Source organism: Dromiciops gliroides, chromosome 4, assembly GCF_019393635.1.
Source record: "Dromiciops gliroides isolate mDroGli1 chromosome 4, mDroGli1.pri, whole genome shotgun sequence".
Lineage (NCBI taxonomy): Eukaryota > Metazoa > Chordata > Mammalia > Microbiotheria > Microbiotheriidae > Dromiciops > Dromiciops gliroides.
In genome coordinates this window covers 193086633-193106811 of record NC_057864.1, presented here as the reverse complement: position 1 = coordinate 193106811, position 20179 = coordinate 193086633, and the positions used below count along the sequence as shown (strand labels likewise).

The 20179-nt window shown below is 39.3% G+C and overlaps 1 protein-coding gene across 6 annotated transcripts in view; it reads left to right on the top strand.

Moving 5' to 3' along the window:
- Nucleotides 1-20179, top strand: part of KANSL1 (KAT8 regulatory NSL complex subunit 1) — a 198126-nt gene that overhangs the window by 21254 nt on the left and 156693 nt on the right. Inside the window, exon 1 of one of the 6 annotated variants that reach the window (XM_044002621.1) lies at nt 5183-5805. The exons of the other annotated variants lie outside the window; for them this stretch is intronic. The gene's annotated coding sequence lies outside the window, so the exon portion shown is untranslated. Of the gene's footprint in view, nt 1-5182; nt 5806-20179 lie in introns of those variants that run through there. 6 annotated transcript variants of the gene reach the window in all.

Here is a 20179-nt window from a genome sequence, read left to right as displayed (position 1 = left end):
GCTGGGTGTTTGACTTGATTGGGTTTTTTGAATCAATGCCTTTCCATTTGGGTCTCTGTTCTATGATGAGGCATCAGATGAGGACTTTAGTGGAGGATTTAGTTATGATTGGTAAAAATGAATAAAGAAGGAAGTAAACATTTATTAAATGCCTACTATGTGTCCAGACATTGTTCTAAGCGTTTTACAAATACTATCATTTTATTCTTATAACAACCCTGGGAGGAATAAAGTATAAAGAAATAAAATGCCATTTTAGAAGCTAGTGGATGAATTTACTTTTTGAATTTTTCTTTGTCAACCTCAGTGACTTTCAATTTACTAGTATTAAGGTACTTGGAATATTATCACTAAGAAGTCTTTTTTTTCCAATTAGGATGATTTTTTTTTATTATAATAAAGATTTCTTACTTGTTCTCAGTCTTAGTAATGTATCTACATGTTTTATGATAGATTATGTAAATCCTTGTTTCATGGGTTTCCATAAAAAATAAAATATATTTATCACTTAGGGAAAGATTTTTTTATTGTGGGAATTGTCCTTGAATTAACTGTTTGTGAACAGTCAGACTTAAATTCAGACTCATCAGAACTAAGATCAGAATTATTTTTAAAAGGGAAGAAAATGAGAAAATACTATAGGTAATTGAAATAACCTTGAACTATTTAAATGAGTAATTTAAAGATAAAAATAGGAAATGAACAATAGAAATGAAATAACCACAAACTATAATAATTTTATCCAGTTTAACCAGGAGACCAAAACAGCCTAGAATCTAGTGCCATAGGCAATAAATATACATCTTAATACCAAATGAAAATAGATAGCTGCCAAAGGTAACACTGGATTAAAATATAAGCTAACTTAAAAATTTTGCATAGTAGGATGATAGATGATTATGAGAAGTATTATCTTAGAAGGTAGAAGCAGTGGAGGGCAAAACCAGTTTAAAGTAGGTTTGGCAAGAGATTGAGCTAAGCAAAAGCATCCCAAGGGCATTCAAGGATGAAAATGGAAGGAGGATTATAAGGAGAAGAAAAATGAAAAAGATTATAATCCTTACAGCACATTGTTTTCTCTATCAAAAACAGTGGAACTATTACACTTAGGCCCCTATATCCCAATTTCAGATATGTTTGAGAAGGTAAAAATACATAACTATAGAAAACAAGGATGAGGAGACACTGAAAGAGACAGTTCTGAATGCATTTAGGTATTGATATAAAAGGTATCTAGAGGACTAGAAGATATCAAAGGCATTTTAACAAATCTCAGACCTTATTAGTCTGAAAAAACTGCCAACTTAGATGCCTGCTCTTCCACCTATACAAAGTCTTCATGACAGTCATCTGTACACAAGTTATAGGGAACAAGTCAGCTTTATACCAAGTAATAATAAACCATACATAGCTTTGACATTTCACAATTAACTTAAAGTTGCAGTTTAAGATCCCATTGTCCTTATTATTTGTCAATTATGAATTTTTTTTATTTTGTAGAATAAGTCTGTAGCTTTACATACCTTTTAACAACAAAGTATCTCCCTCAGTATTATCAATGACCTTTTGGAAGGTATAATAGCAGAAATAAGTGATCTTTAAATGATCCTCTAATAAGAAATACCAGGTGGACCTGATAGCAGAGATCTATGCCTGCTAAAAGTATTCACCTCTGTGATGGGGATCTAGGTTGAAGAAGGATTTCCTGTGGATAGTGAAGTTCTCTAGATGTTCTTTGCAAATAACATTGTGCTGATTGCATCAACCCTTAGTACAATGCAGAGCCTCCTGGAAGAGTTTGGCCTGTTCATCAACATAGGAACGATCAAGCAGATGAACATGCATTTGGATGGACACCCTATAGAGTTTTTTATCTATTAGTGTGTGTATGAGAGAGTGTGTATGTAAGTACCTAGCACACACTCATTAATCGTTATTTAATTATTAATTAATGCTCCTGAGTCTTCCAATCTGTCCTGTCCCAGTGCCACATAACCTAAGGTAAACTAGAACTCATACCTTTCTCACCATTTGGTGACTGTAAGTAGAGAGAAGAGGTGAGATATGAATGCTTTTTGTGGATGAAGATATTGCAAGATATGGCAACTGAAAGGATATATGGAGTGAAGAAGAAGAGTGAGAAGTTGAGGATTACTTCAGCAAAAAGTGGGAAGTTTGGAAGAGGGATGGAGTTTTGGAAAAAGATATTTGATTCTGTTTTGGACACGTCCAATTTGTGGTCTAGTTTGAAATATCCAGTAAGCAATTGGTGATGTGGGACTGGAACTCAGGAGAGAGACTGGAGTTGGATAGATCGAATTGTGAAATCATCTCTGTAGGGAAGATGATTAAATCATGGGTAGAGAGTAAAAGAGAAAAGAAAAGGTCACAGGACAAAGTGGGGAACATCCACAGTTCAGACATAAGAACCAGGAGAGGGAAATGTCACCAAAATGCAAAGAAGACATAACATTTTGGATAATTGGGTTGTCAGTAGGAATTTGATTGAGGGATGGAAGAGTGCTGAAGGACATTAGCTTGATGGTATATATTGTAGGGTCTAATGAAAGTTTTGTAAGGTTGGGAGAGATTTGGTAATGTTTGAAACAGGATAGGTAAGGAATCAGTTTAGAATATTAGATAGGAAAGATATTTGGTGGGGCAGGGATGGTGTCAGTCTGCTGAAGACAAGAGAGTTGTTATATGGGAGTAGGAATTGTTCATCAAAATAAAAAATGTTTCTACAATGTATTGTCTTCCTTGGAATATGATTTCAGTTTTTCCTCCCTCTACATGAATAAGAGTTAGGGTGCTTTATGCCCTCTCGTTTAATGGCTGCCACTCCCATTATTTACTTTTGGACATTGTAGTCTGCTTATTTGGAATGGGAGTATTTAAAGTCATGCTCTTTGTGGAGCCAGGTGACCAGCTTGAGTATCCCTAATCTCTGCAGATCCTCAAAAGAAAAAAGTTTAACACCACTACTTTGTCCAGATGTACTATAGTGTTTTTTTTAATTTGATTTATTTTTTGTGCTGTAGTTTTAAAATAACTCTCTCCTGTACTCCTCCCTCCCCAGTTATCATTTTATTCTCCAGTCCATATTATGACTTAGTTTTTTGGTAGCTTAATTTTTAAGAGTTGGATCAGTAGCAAGATTTATTCTTTTGTGGAGTGTGTGAACGTCTTTGAACATAATATTTAAGTGTACTCTGAAAGGTTCGCCTTATTTGGCATTTTCTCTTTCTCCTGCTAATTGAGATTTCAGTATCTAATTTTAGAGCCCTAAAGCGCCATCTGATGGTACTGAAGTGCTGTTTTTTCAAAAACACAATTAGGCCATTCTGGCAGTTACTCATTATATACTTTTTTAACCCTTTCCTCCTATTCATGGTATTATAAACAGGAAAGATACAGAATTGTTATTTTTTCAAATGCATATTTGTATATGTCCATCTGTGTTTTTTCTCAGGTATTCAAGTTAATAAGTTTTTCTATAAGTCATACAGTTGAGAATGTGGTTTCTAAGAGATGCATGTAGATCTGTCCAAAGTGTAGGTGTTGTGTGAAAAGCTCAGTGAACCATGAAGTGCTGCTTGCATTCCTGGGGAGTTAACAGTGTAGGTTTCTGTGGGTGGATAGCAGAACTTTTCTGTAGCTATGGCAAAAGTATTTTTCAACTTTGAAATGAGTAACAGCAGGAAATTGATTCTGGTGAACCACAAAAAGGTTAGGCAGTGTCTGTTACCTATTCTTTTATAGTCAAGCATACATTTAATTTGTTTTGAGTAATAATTTAGTAATTTGATCTTTTAAAAATGACAGAAACAGTGTTGATACCTGTTCATATTGATGTCTTAATGAATCTTAACTTTATCTGATAGTGCATTTTGGTGGGATCATCATAGTAAAATTTTAAAAGGTATTGTCTATCTACATGGTGAGTCTCTTTGCCTTGTTTTAAAACAAGGAATGACTTAACCTAGGACTTGAGAAGACTTGTGATTTAATATGTGGGTATTTTTTTTTACCACCCCTACAGATCACCACTTGCCCATACAATAGCAGACAGTCTTCATAAGTTAATGACATAATTTAACAGGTTTCTTTTATGTTTGATAGAATAGGCACATTACTCATTTAAAAGTGGCCAGATGCCACCTATTTGATCCCTATCTGGCTGGAAAATGGGAAGTTCAATTCAGACATTCGAGATTTAGATTTTTCTGTGGATCTTCTTTTTATGCTTTTATTACATAACTATTGGTCGCAGCAGAAATTATAAAAAGTTTATTATGCAATGTCCTTTGCCTGAATTGCCAAAGCTGTGACGCTCTCCTTGTGGTGGGATGAAAACTACATTTCCCTAAGATCCTTGCGATGTTTTGGACGTCACTTCCGCTTTTCACATCTAGGCCTCTGTTTCCAAGCTGGGTCAAGCTTAGGGCTTGGTCGACGCTTGCGCAGTAACGGTGGCGTACTTTTCTCCTCCCTCTTCCTCTCCCCTCCCCCTCCCTGAGTGGCTGCGGAAAGCAGCTCTGGCGTCTAGCAGCCGAACCGCAGCTTGTGAAGGTTTCTCGCAGGGAGCTGACTGGCAGGACTCAGTCACTTCTCTGATGGCATCCGGTTTATACATTTTTTTTAGCCATAAATGACGATGGCGCAGGTAACCTTCAGCTGATCAGTATATCTGGGCAAGCAAGTTCCCTTTCCCTTTGGCTTCGCCGCTCTTTACTTCCACAAACCCGTTCTGTCCCTTAAACTGTCATGCTAATAAACTCGGTGCAAGGGAAGATATGCGCCAGACGAACCCCTCCCCCGTCTAGTTTCATGCACGCTCGGAAGAAAGGTTCGGCCCCCGCTGCCGCAGTGCCGCGTGCTGTCTCCTCACGTCCCGGGAAACAACTGGGTCCCGCTGCCGCCGCCGCCACAGTCGCCACCGCAGCCACTACCGCCGCCGTCGCCGCAGTAGTCTACTATGCAATAGCTGCAGCCGGAGCAGCCTCGTTGGTGGCGGCCGCGCCTCCTGCCGCCCTGCGGGGGCGGGGCGGCGTGGGAGAGCGCTCCCTGGCGGCGGGCCGGGGCCTAGCGTCCCTTTGCAGCCGCAGCCGGTGGAGGCGCTGTCCCCCTTCCCTGTGTCGCCGGCGCTCGCCCGCTCGCTCGCTCGCTCTATTCTCCCTCCGCTTCAGATTAAAGGGGGGGAGGGAAAAGAAGGAGCTCAGCCGCCATTTTCTCAGCTCCGCCACCGCCACCGCCACCGCTCGTCGAGCCGGCGGGAGAGGAGAGCTACGCAGCGAACCCTGTTCGCCCCGTTGCAGCTGAGCCGGGGGCGGGCCGGAGCGCGCTCCCCCCGGCCGGGGAAAAGGTGTTCGGAGGGTGGCGGCCGGGGCAGCGGACTCCGGCTGCAGACGGCGGCGCTTGTTTGTGCGGGGCGGGGGGGGCAGCTTTTTCTTCTCCCCCCGCCCGCCCTTCAGCTCGGGTTGCGGCTTCCAGCCGTGCCCAGGCCCCTGCAGAAGCGGACGAAGGCAGGAGAAGGGCCCGAGAAAGACAAGAGAAAGCGGCCGTTCCCTCCTCTGCTGCCTTCCCCTCCCCCAGCGGGGAAAGTCAGGGCGGCTCCGGGCGGCGGCAGAGGAGAGCGGGGGCTGCAGGGGGGGCCCGGGCCGGAGCCGGGGCCGTCTCGCGCTCCCGCTCTCGGCCGCCGCCACGGTTCTTCCGACCCTCCCTGGCGAGGCGAGCGGGGTTGTTTGCAAACTGCGCCCATTTTGTGGGGCTGAATCCGCCCGGGCTACGCTCCTCCATCACGTGGTAGGTGCTGCTGCTGCTCCTGCTCCTCTCCTCCTCCCTGCTGCCCTTTCTCCTTCTCTCCCCCTCTGGCTCCCTTTTCTCCCTCTTTGTTAGTTGTAACTAGAAAGCCAAAGGAGGAAGGGAAAAAACCCGTAACTTTAAATGGCCTCCCCGGGGTTCTCCTCGCCGGATCCTGAGGCTGGGAGGCGCCCGCCAGGGCGGGGGGGGGGGTGGGGGGGGCCCTTCCCCACCAGCTGCCACCTCGTTTGCCAGTTTTTCCTTGGCGTTTTATTTAAAAAATACGGGCTTAAGGACATGATTTATTCTATTAAAAACCCATGCACAAAACTCTGGCTTTTGCCTTGAACTTCTCTTGACTGCAAATGGTCTTTTTCTGCCTCAAACATCCATCTTGCGCGTTTCACGATTTGTAGCACAACTCTGGAGAAATAATTGTTTCAGTCATTCTCATATTTTTGTTGCCCTCAGTTGCTAACGTGTTCAGAGCTAGCCGTCTCCTGCCGGACATGTTTTCGAGTGATTTTTTTTTCAAGACTAAGCTAAGCGGGAAGGCGTTTTATTTGTTTATACTGAGTTGGAACCTCAGTTTTTTTCGGGGGGGGGGTATTTTCCAGTTTACAGCGTTTGCTCCACGATAGTTTTCCAAAGGATGAACGAATGTAAGATTGTTTAAATCATTTAAGGCAAACCACCTATATTTTCCCTTGACTCTTTTACGTAAAAATATTTTTGTTTTCCAATATCCGAGCCTTGTGTGACTTTTAAGTTACCTTGCTTATTGATTGCCTTAGAAGGGGTGACATGATGGCGCCACTTTAAATTGCACCCCCCCCCCCCCCAGTTTTTCCCCCCTCTTTCTCCTAAAGATCGCGGGAGAATTTTTTCCCTTGGTCTATTTATAAGCAAGCACTTTACGGTTCTGAACCTTAGTGGCCGAGGGGGTTGTATTCGGAACCTCCGGGGATCTGCAGATCGGCACCCCGCGGGCCGAAAGTTCCAAAAGAGAAATCTCCCTTACTCCCCCCCTCCACCCTTCCCATTCACAATCCTGGTGTTACCGTCTCACTCCATTGTCACGTGGCTGGCAATCATGGTTTGTTTTTTTTTTTTAAATGAGGGGAGTGTTACATCTTTTCATTGTTAACCAAATAGAATTTCCCTCTTCCCGGTGGAAAAAGCAAATGACAAATTTTGTTTAAAAAAAGAAAAGAATAAAATTAGATAATCTTTACTTTAGCATAACCGGCGTTATAGATTTACAGATTTTGTTAATGGATTTAATCACAAAATAGTTGTACAGAAAGTAGTAGTAAATAGTAATAAGCTTAGTCTTTATACAGATTTATGTGTAGCTTCCTTTTTCCTCCCACTTTTTCAGATCTTTTCATTTCCTTTTTCCAAAGGCTTAAAAGGGTGTACATGGTTTTCTTCTTCGTTTTTAGGATATTCAGTTCCTTTTTCTAATAAGTTTAACACATTTAGAAATTTTCTGATGTCTTCAGGTAACTATGTCGGCCTACATGATTTCTTCGCAGCAAAATGAACACTTTTTGGAAGCACTGCATTAAACTTTAAACATGTAGTGAACCATAGTAGTTGCTTTGCATATTCTTTAATGGAGACAATTTCTTCCCAGAGCATCTTCAAAAAGTTTTTTTTCTTCCTGTCAGTTTCCCCATAAAATTGGAGAAACCCCCATTTTGTAAGTTACAATGTAGCTTCCTACTCTTTCTATATGTTATTGCCTACATTTTCTATTCTGTTGAACATTCTGTGCAAAATTCAAATACTCTGTGGCCAGAAAAATTCTTTATTAAAGTGAATGTGGAATGTACTGAGTTTTAGTTTAGTCACAATGTACAGGATCCTTCCCTTGTAATCATTGATAATTTTCAATGGTTTGGGCCATTTTGCTAGCAGTTACATCATGTCATGTGATGTGCAGTGTGATGTGTATTTCTAAAAATAAGACAAGGTATAAAAGCTCATCTTGGGAATTAAAAAAAAATTACACCTTATGAAAATGAAATAATAATCCATAGTCATAGCATTTTAATGCGTTAGTAAACTAGTTCTCTGAGCTAGCACGTTGCACTTCTCTTTAGCAGTTATCTTCCTCTACTTCATTATTTATTTGTGTGTCTTATCTCCTGCTACCAGATTGTAAGCTTCTAAGGGCAAGAACCTGTCTTATTCTTCTTTATATCTCCCAGTGAATCTAGAACGTAGCTTTATTGTAGAATAAATAAATTTATTTTTAAGTTTTTGAAAGTAATTTCACTCAACTTTTTGGGGGGAGAAGGGAGTGTTTTAATGCTATCTACATGCGGATATTCTAGTTCTGTTATGATGGCATCTGTTCAGTGAAGTGCTGACATGCACAACCTCATTTTATGTGCTTAAGTACTAAATATTCATCTCTAATAGGTATATGAGGATAATCAATCAAAGAAAAAATGGGGGAAAACTTGGTTGATTTGCTGACAGTTTTTAAAATGAATTACCTGCCAAGCTCTGGACTGGTGTTTGGAAAAGAAACTTTTTGAGCTGACCTACATAAATCTATGTAAACAAGCTGTTTATTTGATAGGTTGTTTTTTTTTTTTTAAGAAATGGTCTTGACCTTGTTCGAAAATATTAAGGACCTGTGTTCTTTTCATGTAGGAAAGAGCACTTCATTTGGAGTCAGAGAAGTCAAGTTCAAATACAGGTTCTGCTATTTGTTTTCTGTGTTGTGACCTTGGGCAAGTCACGTAACTTTTCTGGACCTTAATTTTACTGTTTTAAAAAAAATGATGGTGCTTGGACTAGATCATCATCAAAGTCCATTTTAGCATTAGGACCTATGTTGTCTTGAATTTGGTCTCACTTCTGTCTATGCCTAACTTGTGAATTTGACCTTCTAATAACTCATTGGGTGACTTGTCATAGTCCTGTCATGACATGGTTTGACTTCAATTAAAAAATGAGAAACATCCAATTTCTTTAGTTGTCATTTTGTGAACTTGAAGAGAGAGAAAGAAAATTGTGCTGAATTCCTTTTTTCCTCTCTTGTCTAACTAAGCACTGCTGTTTTCTCCTTCATCTTACCTCATCTGTTATACTACACTGTTTATCTTGTCATCCTCATGCTTTTCTCTGGGATTTTACTGAATTTGACATGGGGGGGTAGTTTTTTTGTAACATAAAGATTAAACAACATCAACTCTAAACGTGTTTCTTAAGTGTGATACAAAATAATAGAGGATGTAAATATGCTTTTCAAATACAGTTAGTGATGCTTTTTTCAAAGGTTCTTAGGTTTGAATATTGTTGGGCACAGTCATGAAGGGATTAATTTCTTATGCTGAAAAAATAACTGAAAATTCTCGTTGTAAGATCAGATATAAATTTGTGTTTAATGGTATATTGTGTAAACCTTCCAAATTGTAATTTTTTAAAAGTACCATCAATTTATCCATTTTTTTAGAGTTTGGAAGAGTTCATTTGTTTTAATTCTGTTAGAGTCCTTGTGAATCTGAGTGGAGACTATTTGTCTAAAGTAGGGAAACAGACTGAACTTGAGTCTTATACCATTGGTTGGATGTCCTCCAACTGTATGTCCTGTAGGCATGTTGGGTCCAACATGTCTTCCAACTCGAGTTCTGTTTGAATTCATTCTCATTTTCTCTTCCTCCAAACCTTCCTCTGTTCCTAACTTTACTACCTTCTCCTTCACCTGTTGTAGCCTCGTTGTTGATTCTGTCCTCACAATATCTTTCCTATTTCCACAAACATACATACATACATATGTGTACATCGATCCACCACTTATTTTCAGATCTTATTACTTCTCACTTGAATTACTGCAATAGCTCTATAATAGTTTTCCTTGTTTCCAGTCTCTTGCCTCTACTTATATTCTATTCTTCACATAGTTGCCAGTTTGATTATTCCTAAAGCCACAGCTCTTACCATGTCATTTGGCAAACTGTTTTGACTTTAAAGCCATTCAGAATTTAGTTTGAGCCTACTTTTATCACTTACTACTCTACTCCAAACACTGTATGGCCCAGCCAAACTGGCTTACTTAATCTTCCTTGTTTAGGACATTTCACTCCTGTCTCCATGCCTTTCCTCAGTCTGTGCCCCATACTGGGAATGCTCTCTAGGTGAATAAGAGTTCCAGACCATCGCTTCCTTTGAAGCCAAACTCAAATACCACTTTCTATAGCAAGCTTATCCTGATTTCTATTCCCTCTACATTACATTGTATCTACTTTGTATTTTGTGCATGTTGTCTTAGACTGGACCATTTCGTTTTTGTCCTTGGCACATAATAAAAGCTTGTTGGTTGATCAAACTATCTCCTGACCAGTCTTTGGTAAGAGATTAAATCAAATCTAAACATTTGATCTTAGTGTCATAGGAAATATCCTTTCTATGTTAGTGTTGGGTTATTTTTCAGAATCTCAAGTGCCTTTGTTGCCTTCTTTTTCTTCTCTTACTTTTTCAGATAATACAATTGGTTAGTGATTTATAATCCATGAAAGCAAATTTTCATACTGGAATGTTCCATTCAGGTTTAGGAATACTGTATATATTATTAGGATGAAAAATGCCTCAAGCCTTTTAGTGTAAAGTGTACAAAGCTTGGAGAATTTTTCATTTCTGCCAAGTACCATTTTAACAGCTACTTGCATTTCTTTTTAAGACATCACAATCTACTTTATTAGTTAAGAAAATATTTAAGTTAGTGACTGTAGCATAATAAATTGTTCTGTAAGTTTCTGTAACTGCTTAACAGCAACAACAGCATTGATGTAATCTGCTCTAGTCCATGTAAAACCATACTCTTCCATCACTATGTCCCTGATCACATTTAATGAACAATACTAGCTACCAAAACTAAGGTGAACCATGTCATAAGTTGTTATCCAAATGAGTGTAATGTTGAAATTGGTAGAAAGAGAATATTCACCTCTCACAACAGAGGTCTGCAACCTTTGAAGACCACCATGGACCTAAATAATGATGTACTGGGTGCCACTTGTGGACAGGAATATGGAATTATGGAGGGAGAAAAAAAGTCCTTGAGATAAATTTACACATGGTTAGCTAGGAACCAAACCATCTGAGTGATTTTAATTAAAAAAAAATACCCACAAACACTCTTCCCCTAAAAGAAGCTGAAGTAACCATGTTTCTGAGCTTTTCTCTTTGAAAGCTTATTTCCTGTCCCTTTGGGAAAAGACAAGGGAAAATTTAAAGAGCAGGATTTAAGGAAACCTGAGCTCTCACTGGGCATTAATGACCTATGAGATAGTGAACAGACCTTGGCTTGTTCTCACAGATTAAAATAAAGAACTTAAGTCAGTGTGAAGACAAATATATGAAGATTATAACTGAAGATACTGAACTTAGATATTTTGGCCTTCGTATGTGTCTTGTTTTTCCAAGATTTTTAGCAAATTTCCAGCAGTTTAAACTTGTCACATTTGGAGACAGGCCTTAAGATTAAGAAGTATTTGCTTTTGTTTATTCTCTTTTCCTGTCTGCCTCTTTCTTTTTTACTTCAAATTAGTTTCGTTGCAATTATAAAGTTTCTGCCCAAATTTGAGAAAAGGGCAAGTTGAAATTAATTCAGCACAGTTTTATCTAAATGTTACTGAAAACTGTTACTTTTGGACATCTGATTTCTGAATTTTCAGTATTAAAAATTCTGATTGTTCTTGGAGAAGTTGGCTAAGTGGTATCACATTTCTCAGTTACCTTTACCTTTTGAAAAGAGCACTTTATGGTTCGATCTTGTTAAGTTGCCTTAGATATAAACAGTATAATTTGGCAGATGATATGGCCTGCCCTCAACCAAAAGTTATTTAGTGTTGGTTATCTGAGTTCTTCCTGTTGATACATGTTATATGGATTTTTGCCTATTCATTAGCACTTCCACCAGAGGGTGTGAAGGAAAAGGTGAGCTATTTACTGTTGCAGCTTGTTGGTGTTAGCTCTTTTACTTAAAGGAAAGTTTCTTAGGGAGTTTGTTGAAACTGGTCATTAAAATGAAGTTTTGGATTACATATATGGATTTTGTTATTCTGTGTTATCTCTAGTTCCTAATACCATGAAGTAATGGAGTTTGTTTGAAAGTGCCAAAATTTGGGCCTTAGTGTATGAAATGCTAACTTCTTGACCTTTTGAATTTATATTTTTTGAACTTTTCTTCCCTCTTTTATGTTGAGAAAAGGATATCAGTGATCATTTTTAACATTACTATGACGTCTGAAATGGAAATATTTCTGGTTATTAATTGATAGGGTACATTAGGAGAAGACTAAGTGAGGTTTTCAATGAGATCTTGAAATTTGGTAAAGAATTTTAAGGACCTTTTCCCCTATATAGAGAATTTCTAAAATCTTTCAAGATAAGCAAGCAAAATTGGATAAGATAAAAGTTTAAAGAATTTGGTTTTAATGGTTTGGGGTCATGATAGTCCTAAACTTCCCTGTATTAAATAATACTTATGACTTAGAAATAACCCCTAAGGTACCCAAAGTAAAAAAAAAAAATTTAGTCAGTTGGGGTTAGGTGACTTATCCAGGGGCACACAGCAAGTAAGTGTCTGAGGCCATATTTGGACTCAGATCCTCCTGACTCCAGGGTCAGTGCTCTTTCCATCCAATCACCTAGCTGCCTCAAATGTTTTTAATGTTAAAAACCTGTTTGACTGGATGTAGGTATCTTGGCCATATAAAGCTTAGGACATGATGATAACTCTAGTTCCTAGAAGCAGCCACTGCTGTATATACTAAACATTATCATTTCCATTTCAGAGATGAGGAAATGGACTTAGGGGTTAAGTGAACATAGAGCTAGTATATATCAACAGGATTTCATAGGAGCACAAATCTAGAGTTTCTGAAAGGGAACTCACAACTGATCTTTTCCAACCCCCTCCTCGTTTTACATATGGGGAAAGTTCGGAGAGGACTTGTCCAAGGTCATTTAAGTAATAAGTGGTAGAGATGAGTTTCAAACCCAGCTGCCCACAACATTTCCGTATGAGGCAGAAGCCAGATTAAAATGTAATTTGGAAATATTAAACAGAATCAAATAAAAAACTAAGTCAATATGTGACCCCTAGGGATCTTTATGTATGGTTTAGTGACACCTCCAACACCTCCCATTTTCTATTTGAATTTAACACCATTGTACCATATCATTTAGCCATGCTTTATTTGGTATTTGGCCCATATCACTTCATACTTAAGACTACTCTAGTCACCTAACTGGGCTAGTTATTGTGCCTTCAGTCTCTCCTTTTCCAATACATCATGCACATTTTTATTTACTAAAAGAGTACTTTGATGTTTACTGCTTTGTTTAAAAACCTTCACTGGCTTCCTGTTGGATAAATTCCAGGCTCTTTGGCCAAGCATTTAAGAATCTTTATATTTTGGCTCAAAAATCTCTCTTTCAGACTTTTCTTATGCTTCTTTTCTGTAATCACTTCTGCTATAATGCTTGTTTTGAAAACCTGTATTTGTTTCATGGCAGTTGTTATACTAGGTAACAGTTGGAGCAAATATAGAATTTGTGTTTATGTTCCATTTCATCATTGAGGAAATGACTGGGCATGCATCAGGGCAGGTGACCTTCTGGATGGAAGTGAGGGCCTGGAGATGCAGGCATACATAGAAGGAAGGGAAGACAGGGGAACCCCACCTCCCAACTTGCCTCTTCCCTCCCAAGAACATACATCAGATGACCTGCTTTCTTTGACCCCTGATATCCTGAGGAAAAAGCCTGCTGGAGATGGTTGGGGCATCCTGCCTCGCTCAAAATATATGAGAGAGAGAGAGAGAGAGAGAGAGAGAGAGAGAGAGAGAGAGAGAGTGTGTGTGTGTGTGTGTGTGTGTGAAATCTTATGGGACACCTCATGAAACAGACTGTGCCAAAGGTCTTCTCTTAGAGGATCCCACCTGTATCCCTTTAAGGGAATGTGCCTGCCTTGTAGGTTGTTAGTGACCTGGATCCCAAGGTAGGGGTTCCTTTTGGCCCAGTAGCTGCATTGGCTTCCCTTGGGACTGAGTTTGAGTGTTGTGCTCCTATCCTAACTCCATTTTCTACATAAGCCCTTTGGTCTTTGCTGCTCTATTTTGTATAAGTGGTTATTTTTAGAAATGCCTGTGTGGGGTTATAGAAAAAGACTGCCTGCATTTCACTTATAAGAACCTTCTGGTTTTGGTAGGTTGTTTTTCCACTCTGTCTTTTTTCTGCTTTTGTACATCCCCACCTCTGTGAAGCTTTAGACCAAGCAATCTGAATGCTTACTATTTACTCATTTTTTCATTGTCATTTATTTGACGATTAAGTTCCTGCTGTATGTATAATATTCTGTTGGAGAGATACAAAATTTTGAAGAATTCTTTTTTTTTGTTTTTGTTTTTTTTGCAGGGCAATGAGGGCTAAGTGACTTGCCCAGGGTCACACAGCTAGTAAGTGTCAAGTGTCTGAGACCAGATTTGAACTCAGGTCCTCCTGAATCCAGGGCCGGTGCTTTATCCACTGTGCCACCTAGCTGCCCCCTGAAGAATTCTTATACTTGTGAAGCTTTATAGTGTAGTAGGAGGGACAGATGCAAATACAGGTAACTGGAGTAGATAGTATTTCATGATAAGTACATTTTTAAAAGTGTAAAACAAAGTGTATTTGGTAGGACTTCAATTTAAAGGAGACATTCCAGGAATAGGAAGATAGCATAAGCAAAGGCTTGGAGAGGCAGTAGAGTACTGTTGTGTTTGGGATCACAATGGTGCGGGAGCATTGAATCATAGGGAATGTGAGATTAGGTTTTACAACTAGAGCACACCCCAATATGGAGGTCCTTGAATAAAGGAGGCGACAGGAAGCTATTAAGGAAAGAAGAAAAGTATTTCAGCGAAATCAACCAAATACATAAGTATATGCTATATTCCATATTTATTTCTTCTGGTCTGGGCTACTGTACTCATCCAACTTCTCCCACCTCTCTCCCCACTCCTAATTTCATTTAATAATCTGATGCCAGGTTAATAATCTTCATAAAACCCCATTGTTTATAGTGATACTTATCTGGGTGTCCCCCCCCCCCCCCAACATTACCTCTCCATTACCAGATAAAGTATTAAGGTCAGAGAGTTGGGAAGCTCCTTAGAGACTGTCTTTGTCCAGGCTTTTCCTTGGATAACAAGAATCCCTTCTATAGCACCCTGGAGAAGTGGTTATCCATTCTTTGCCTGCAGTCCTCTAGAGGGAACCCACGACTTCCTTGAGGCAGCTCATTCTACTAAAGGGCCTGTTAACAAAGCACCTGTTCTCTGAGAACTGACAAGGCTAGGTATCCTTTTGGTCTTGTTGACCAATCTATAAAACAAAATTCCTAGCCAAATTGCCTTTTCTGGAGAAAAAATGAGATGAAAATACTAATTATAGGTTTTTTTAAAAAAAGGATCACTCAGTTGCTGAAAACTTCAATATAAAAAAGTGCAAGATAAGAACAAAATTTTAAGTCAAAATATTTGAATTTTCTGTGTTTTCTAAATGTTCTATTTTAAAACAATTACTTCCCCCCGCCCCCCCCCCCCATGCAATATGTATGGAGTGTAATTCAGTTGTATCAGAATGATTTTATTATTTAAAGAAGAATATACTCTGCTTCATCTTAGCATGGAGGAGGTGACCATGGGCCTTTGAAGGTTTGGTCAGTGCAGTAAAAATTCTGGCAGGTCCTATGAAGTTGGAAAATCTTCAGGTATTGCCCTGGTAATGTATGTCTCTTGTTTGAGTACTAACCTAGTAAACTTAGATGGTTTATTTATATACTGTTCAGTGCCATAGAATTATAGAATCATAGAGAGCACTGGAAGAGACTAGAGAGCATCTGGTCCAACCCCCTCATTTGCAGATGAAGAAACTGAGACCCAGAGAGGCTAAGGGACGTGCTTCAGATTACGCAGGTGCTAAATTGCAGAATCAGGGTTTGACTCCAATTCCTCAGACCGGAAACTTGGTGTTCACACAATATCATACTGCTTCACTCTCCATTCCTTGGTCCTGTCTCACCTTTCTGAGCTTATTTTTACTGCTTTCCTACCTGTTCCCTGTGCTCCAGCCCAACTGGAGTACTTATTGTACCCAGAATATGCCTTGTACTTTTGCACCTGTGTACCATTGTGCTGATCCTTCTGCCTAGAATGCCCTGTCACATCTCTGCCAGGGGAAATCCTACCTATTCTTCAAACTCAAGTGCCGTTCCCATGCTTTTTCTTCTCAGCTGAAAGTGATTTCTTCTTCCTCTGAACTCCCTTAGTTCTTTGCTTATATCTCAGGGAATTTACTACATTCTGTTTTGTGTTATGGTTTGTCTCTTCTATTAGGTTGGAAGTCTCCCAGGAGGTACTTTTAAATTTATCTTTCTCTTTCTCTTCCCCTTTCCTCCATCCCCCTCCCCCGTGATATATATAGTAAAAGTTTATTTAACCTTCTACCCTAGAGAAGCAGAAAATGTTAGAACTGAAAGACATCTTGTCCAGCTGAGGTCAGAACTGATTTCTCCTTGGCCAAGATATCACACACCCTCAGAGCCATCAGTCTGGTGTTTTTTAATCTATACTGTGCTGCTTAGTTGTTACTGTTGTTCCTAGGAAAGTATGGTAGAAATACTTGCCTGAGTAGATGACTAAGTCTGTTTCTCTATAGAACATTAGAGCTTCTGAACCTGTTTTACGGGGTAAAGGAGAGACAAGTTTATCCCTTCAATCCATGATCCTTGCCTTGGAAACTTTTTGGTTAGGAAATAAAAGCAGGTTTTCTGTAGAGCTTGGTTCTTAACCTTTTCTCTCTTTTTTTTGTACCCCTTTGACACAGTGGATGCAGCCTATGTACTCTTAAGAGTAATGCTTTTAAATGCATGAAATAAGTTTTAAAAGAAATGAATTATTTTGAAATACCATTATAAAAATAGATTTTTAAAAACGTTCATAGGCCTCAGGTATAGAGGTGGATATTTAGGGCTAGGCCTGGTCTGCTTTGTCACTGGATTTTTCTTTGACTTTCAGGAAGGAAAACATATATGTCCATATTGTATATGCTTTTGCTTTTCTAGTACTTGTGATAGGTGTTAGGTGTCCAGTAGAAATGTGTTCATGGAATTATTTTTCACTTTTTGAGGCATCCTATTTAAGGCAGCTAGATGGCTCAGTGGATAGAACACGGCTTGAAGACAGGAAGACCTGAGTTCAAATATGGCTTCAGACACTAACTGTTATTTAATCTCTGTTTGTCTTAATGTACTGGAGAAGGAAATGGCAAAGCATGCCAATATCCTTGCCAAGAAAACTCCATGGACAGTATTGGTATGCTGTGCTCCACAAGATCATGAAGAGTTGGACAGCACTGAACAACAATTTAAGCAACATGACTATTATTGGATTCTTAGGGTTTTAAAAAATTGCACTGAGATGTTGCCTTAATTGTGACTAGGGTTCTGAGTTCTTAATTCAGCCACATTTTAACTATGGATAATTATTCCACCTTTTCTCTCAGTCCATTAAAGGCATATTATCTCGGCTCTAAGCCTACTTCTAAAGATTATTATGAGGATTAATAAACTAAAAACAGTAAGGCTTTGGGCCCTTATATTATTATTTTTGCAAGACTTAAACTGCTTAAATTTGGTTGCTCTTTTGCCTAGTCTGAAAGTTGAAAGGATTTTTTTATGTGGCGATAAGATGGGTCAGCATGGGCAGCTAGGTGGTGCAGGGGAGATAGTGCCAGGCCTGAAGTCAGGAAGTCTTCTATGTGATTTCAAATCTGGCCTTAGACACTGGCTAGTTCTGTGACCCTGGGCAAGTGATTTAACCCTATTTGCCTCTATTTCCTTATCTGTAAAATGAACTGGAGAAGGAAATTACATACCATTCTAGTATTTTTGCCAAGAAAACCCCAAATGGGGTCTTGAAGTGCTGGATAGGTCTGAAATGATTCAACAATAACAACAACAAAAAGATGTCTTGTAATGATTCAGTGTTTTCCTTAGATTGGTTAAATTTGAGAATGTACATTTGGAGCTGATACTATAAATCTCCATTTTACTGTTACAAAAATGAAGCAAAGTTAATATCATAGGGAATTAGACCTTTGACTTCATTGGTGTAGGAAAATCCCTCTACTAGTGCAGGTTGGCACTTTGTAATTTATAGTCTTATATTTGTTTAGAGCGTGAGCAGTACAGTGACTCGCCCCAGGTCACACAGCTTCTATATATATTTGAACTGAGATTGGATGTAGGTTGTCTTGGTTTCAAGGTTGACTTTCTCTCTACTGCTATATCATACTGACTCTCTAATGACACAGTTAGGTAACATTAATAAACGGTCATGGATAGAGTACATATTTCTCAAAGTTTTGCTATACTTTAGATATGCTTTTACCTGACTTTTTAATTTGTTGGATGCCCTCCTGCTCCCCCCCCCCAAAAAAAAAAGAAAAAAAAAAGCAGACTTAGTTGTATAGGAGGTAGTGGCTATCTCCCCTGTCCCATTATTCATTCAACATTGGTTAAAATGCCTGGTTTGTTACTCTGTATTGTGTAAGGGAATAATACTGTGATGAATCCCTGGTTTTGGTGGTGTTGATACTCCCTCTCTCAGTCATTCAGCTGGCATTTAAGTGCCAAATATGTGCTAGGTACCCTGCTAGGTGCTGGGGGGTACAAAGACAAAAAAGGAAATTGTCTCTGTCCTCCAGCACATTCTGTTTGGGGATAGAACATTTAATTGTATCAATATATACTGACTAAAAACAAGGTAATGCAGGGTGCCAGAGGATGGGGAAATTGGGAAAGACTTCATGTGAATGGTAGTGCTTTGCTTGAGCTGAGATTTGAAGGAAATCATAGACACTAAGGGGCAGAGCATGAGCAGAGAGTACATTCCAGGCATAAAGGCAGCCAGTAAAAAGGTATGGAGACTAGAATTGGAGTATTACATATGAGGAAAAAACAAGAATGCCAGTCTCTGGCTGGACTAAAGTATGGGAATGGCAATCATATATAGCAGGGTTGGAAAAGCAGGTTGGCACATGGTTGTGAAGGGCTTAAAAGGACAAACAAATTTATATTGGGGTTGTGGTTTTTTGGGGGGTGAGGCAATTGGGGTTAAGTGACTTGCCCAGGGTCACACAGCCAGTAAGTGTCTTGTGTTTGAGGTCAGATTTGAACTCGGGTCCTCCTGAATCCAGGGCCGGTGCTCTATATACACTGCACCACCTAGCTGCCACTAAAACCAATGTATTTTTTATTTTTATTTTATTATTTTTAATTTTTTGTGTGTGGGGCAATGAGGGTTAAGTGACTTGCCCAGGGTCACACCGCTAGTAAGTGTCAAGTGTCTAAGGCTGGATTTGAACTCAGGTCCACCTGAATCCAGGGCTGGTACATTATCCACTGCGCCACCTAGTTGCCCCTATATTGGTTTTAAAGGCCTATGACACTGATTAGGTTAGTGACATGATCAGACCTGTGCTTTAAGAAAGTTGTTTTGGCTTTTGTGTGGAGGCTGGATTGAAATGAGAAGAAGACTTGAGGGGAGGATCCAACCAAAACATGATTGAGGGCCTAAACTAGGGAAGAGTGGTGATGTGTGAATAGAAAGATTTGAGACAGATTGATAGAATTGATAAGATTTAGAAAATGTATTGTGGGGTGGAGAGTAGAGGATATTTATCTGAGGTTTTGAACCTGGATGATAGAAAGGGCCTTAGTAAAATGATGGACAGGGGTTTCAGGAGAAAGATAACAGTACCATTTTGGATTTGTTGAATGGTGATGTCTATGGGGCATCCAGTTTGGATTGTTCTATAGGTGACAGAGAACTGGAGCTCAAGAGCGTGACTAGGGTTAATTAAATAGATCAGGGAATCATCAGAGAGGTGAGAAAAAACCATGAGGAGTTGATAAAATCACCAAAAAATAGAAGAGGGCCTAGGGTGCAGCCTGTGTGGGAGCATATCCATAGTTGGGGGGTTAGATAACACTCTATCCATGTATTATTAGACTGTGCACTTCTTGACTGTTTTTATATCCATAATTCATTCATAGAGGATTTATCTGTTCAGTGCTCTGTAGGCCTTCCCCTGGTTCTCTTAATATTTTGTATGTACTAGTTAGTGCACCAGTAAACCGCTCACATTCCTTCACTCTTGCTGTGTGACTGGCCTGCTTTCCAGTTATGCTTGTCCTTTGATGCCTTTTAAGTGTGACTTTTCCTATAAAAGTTAATTTCAGTAATATGCTGTATAGTTATCCCTTCCACTTTGCAACTTTCCCCATTGAGCTTATGACATATCAAGGGTT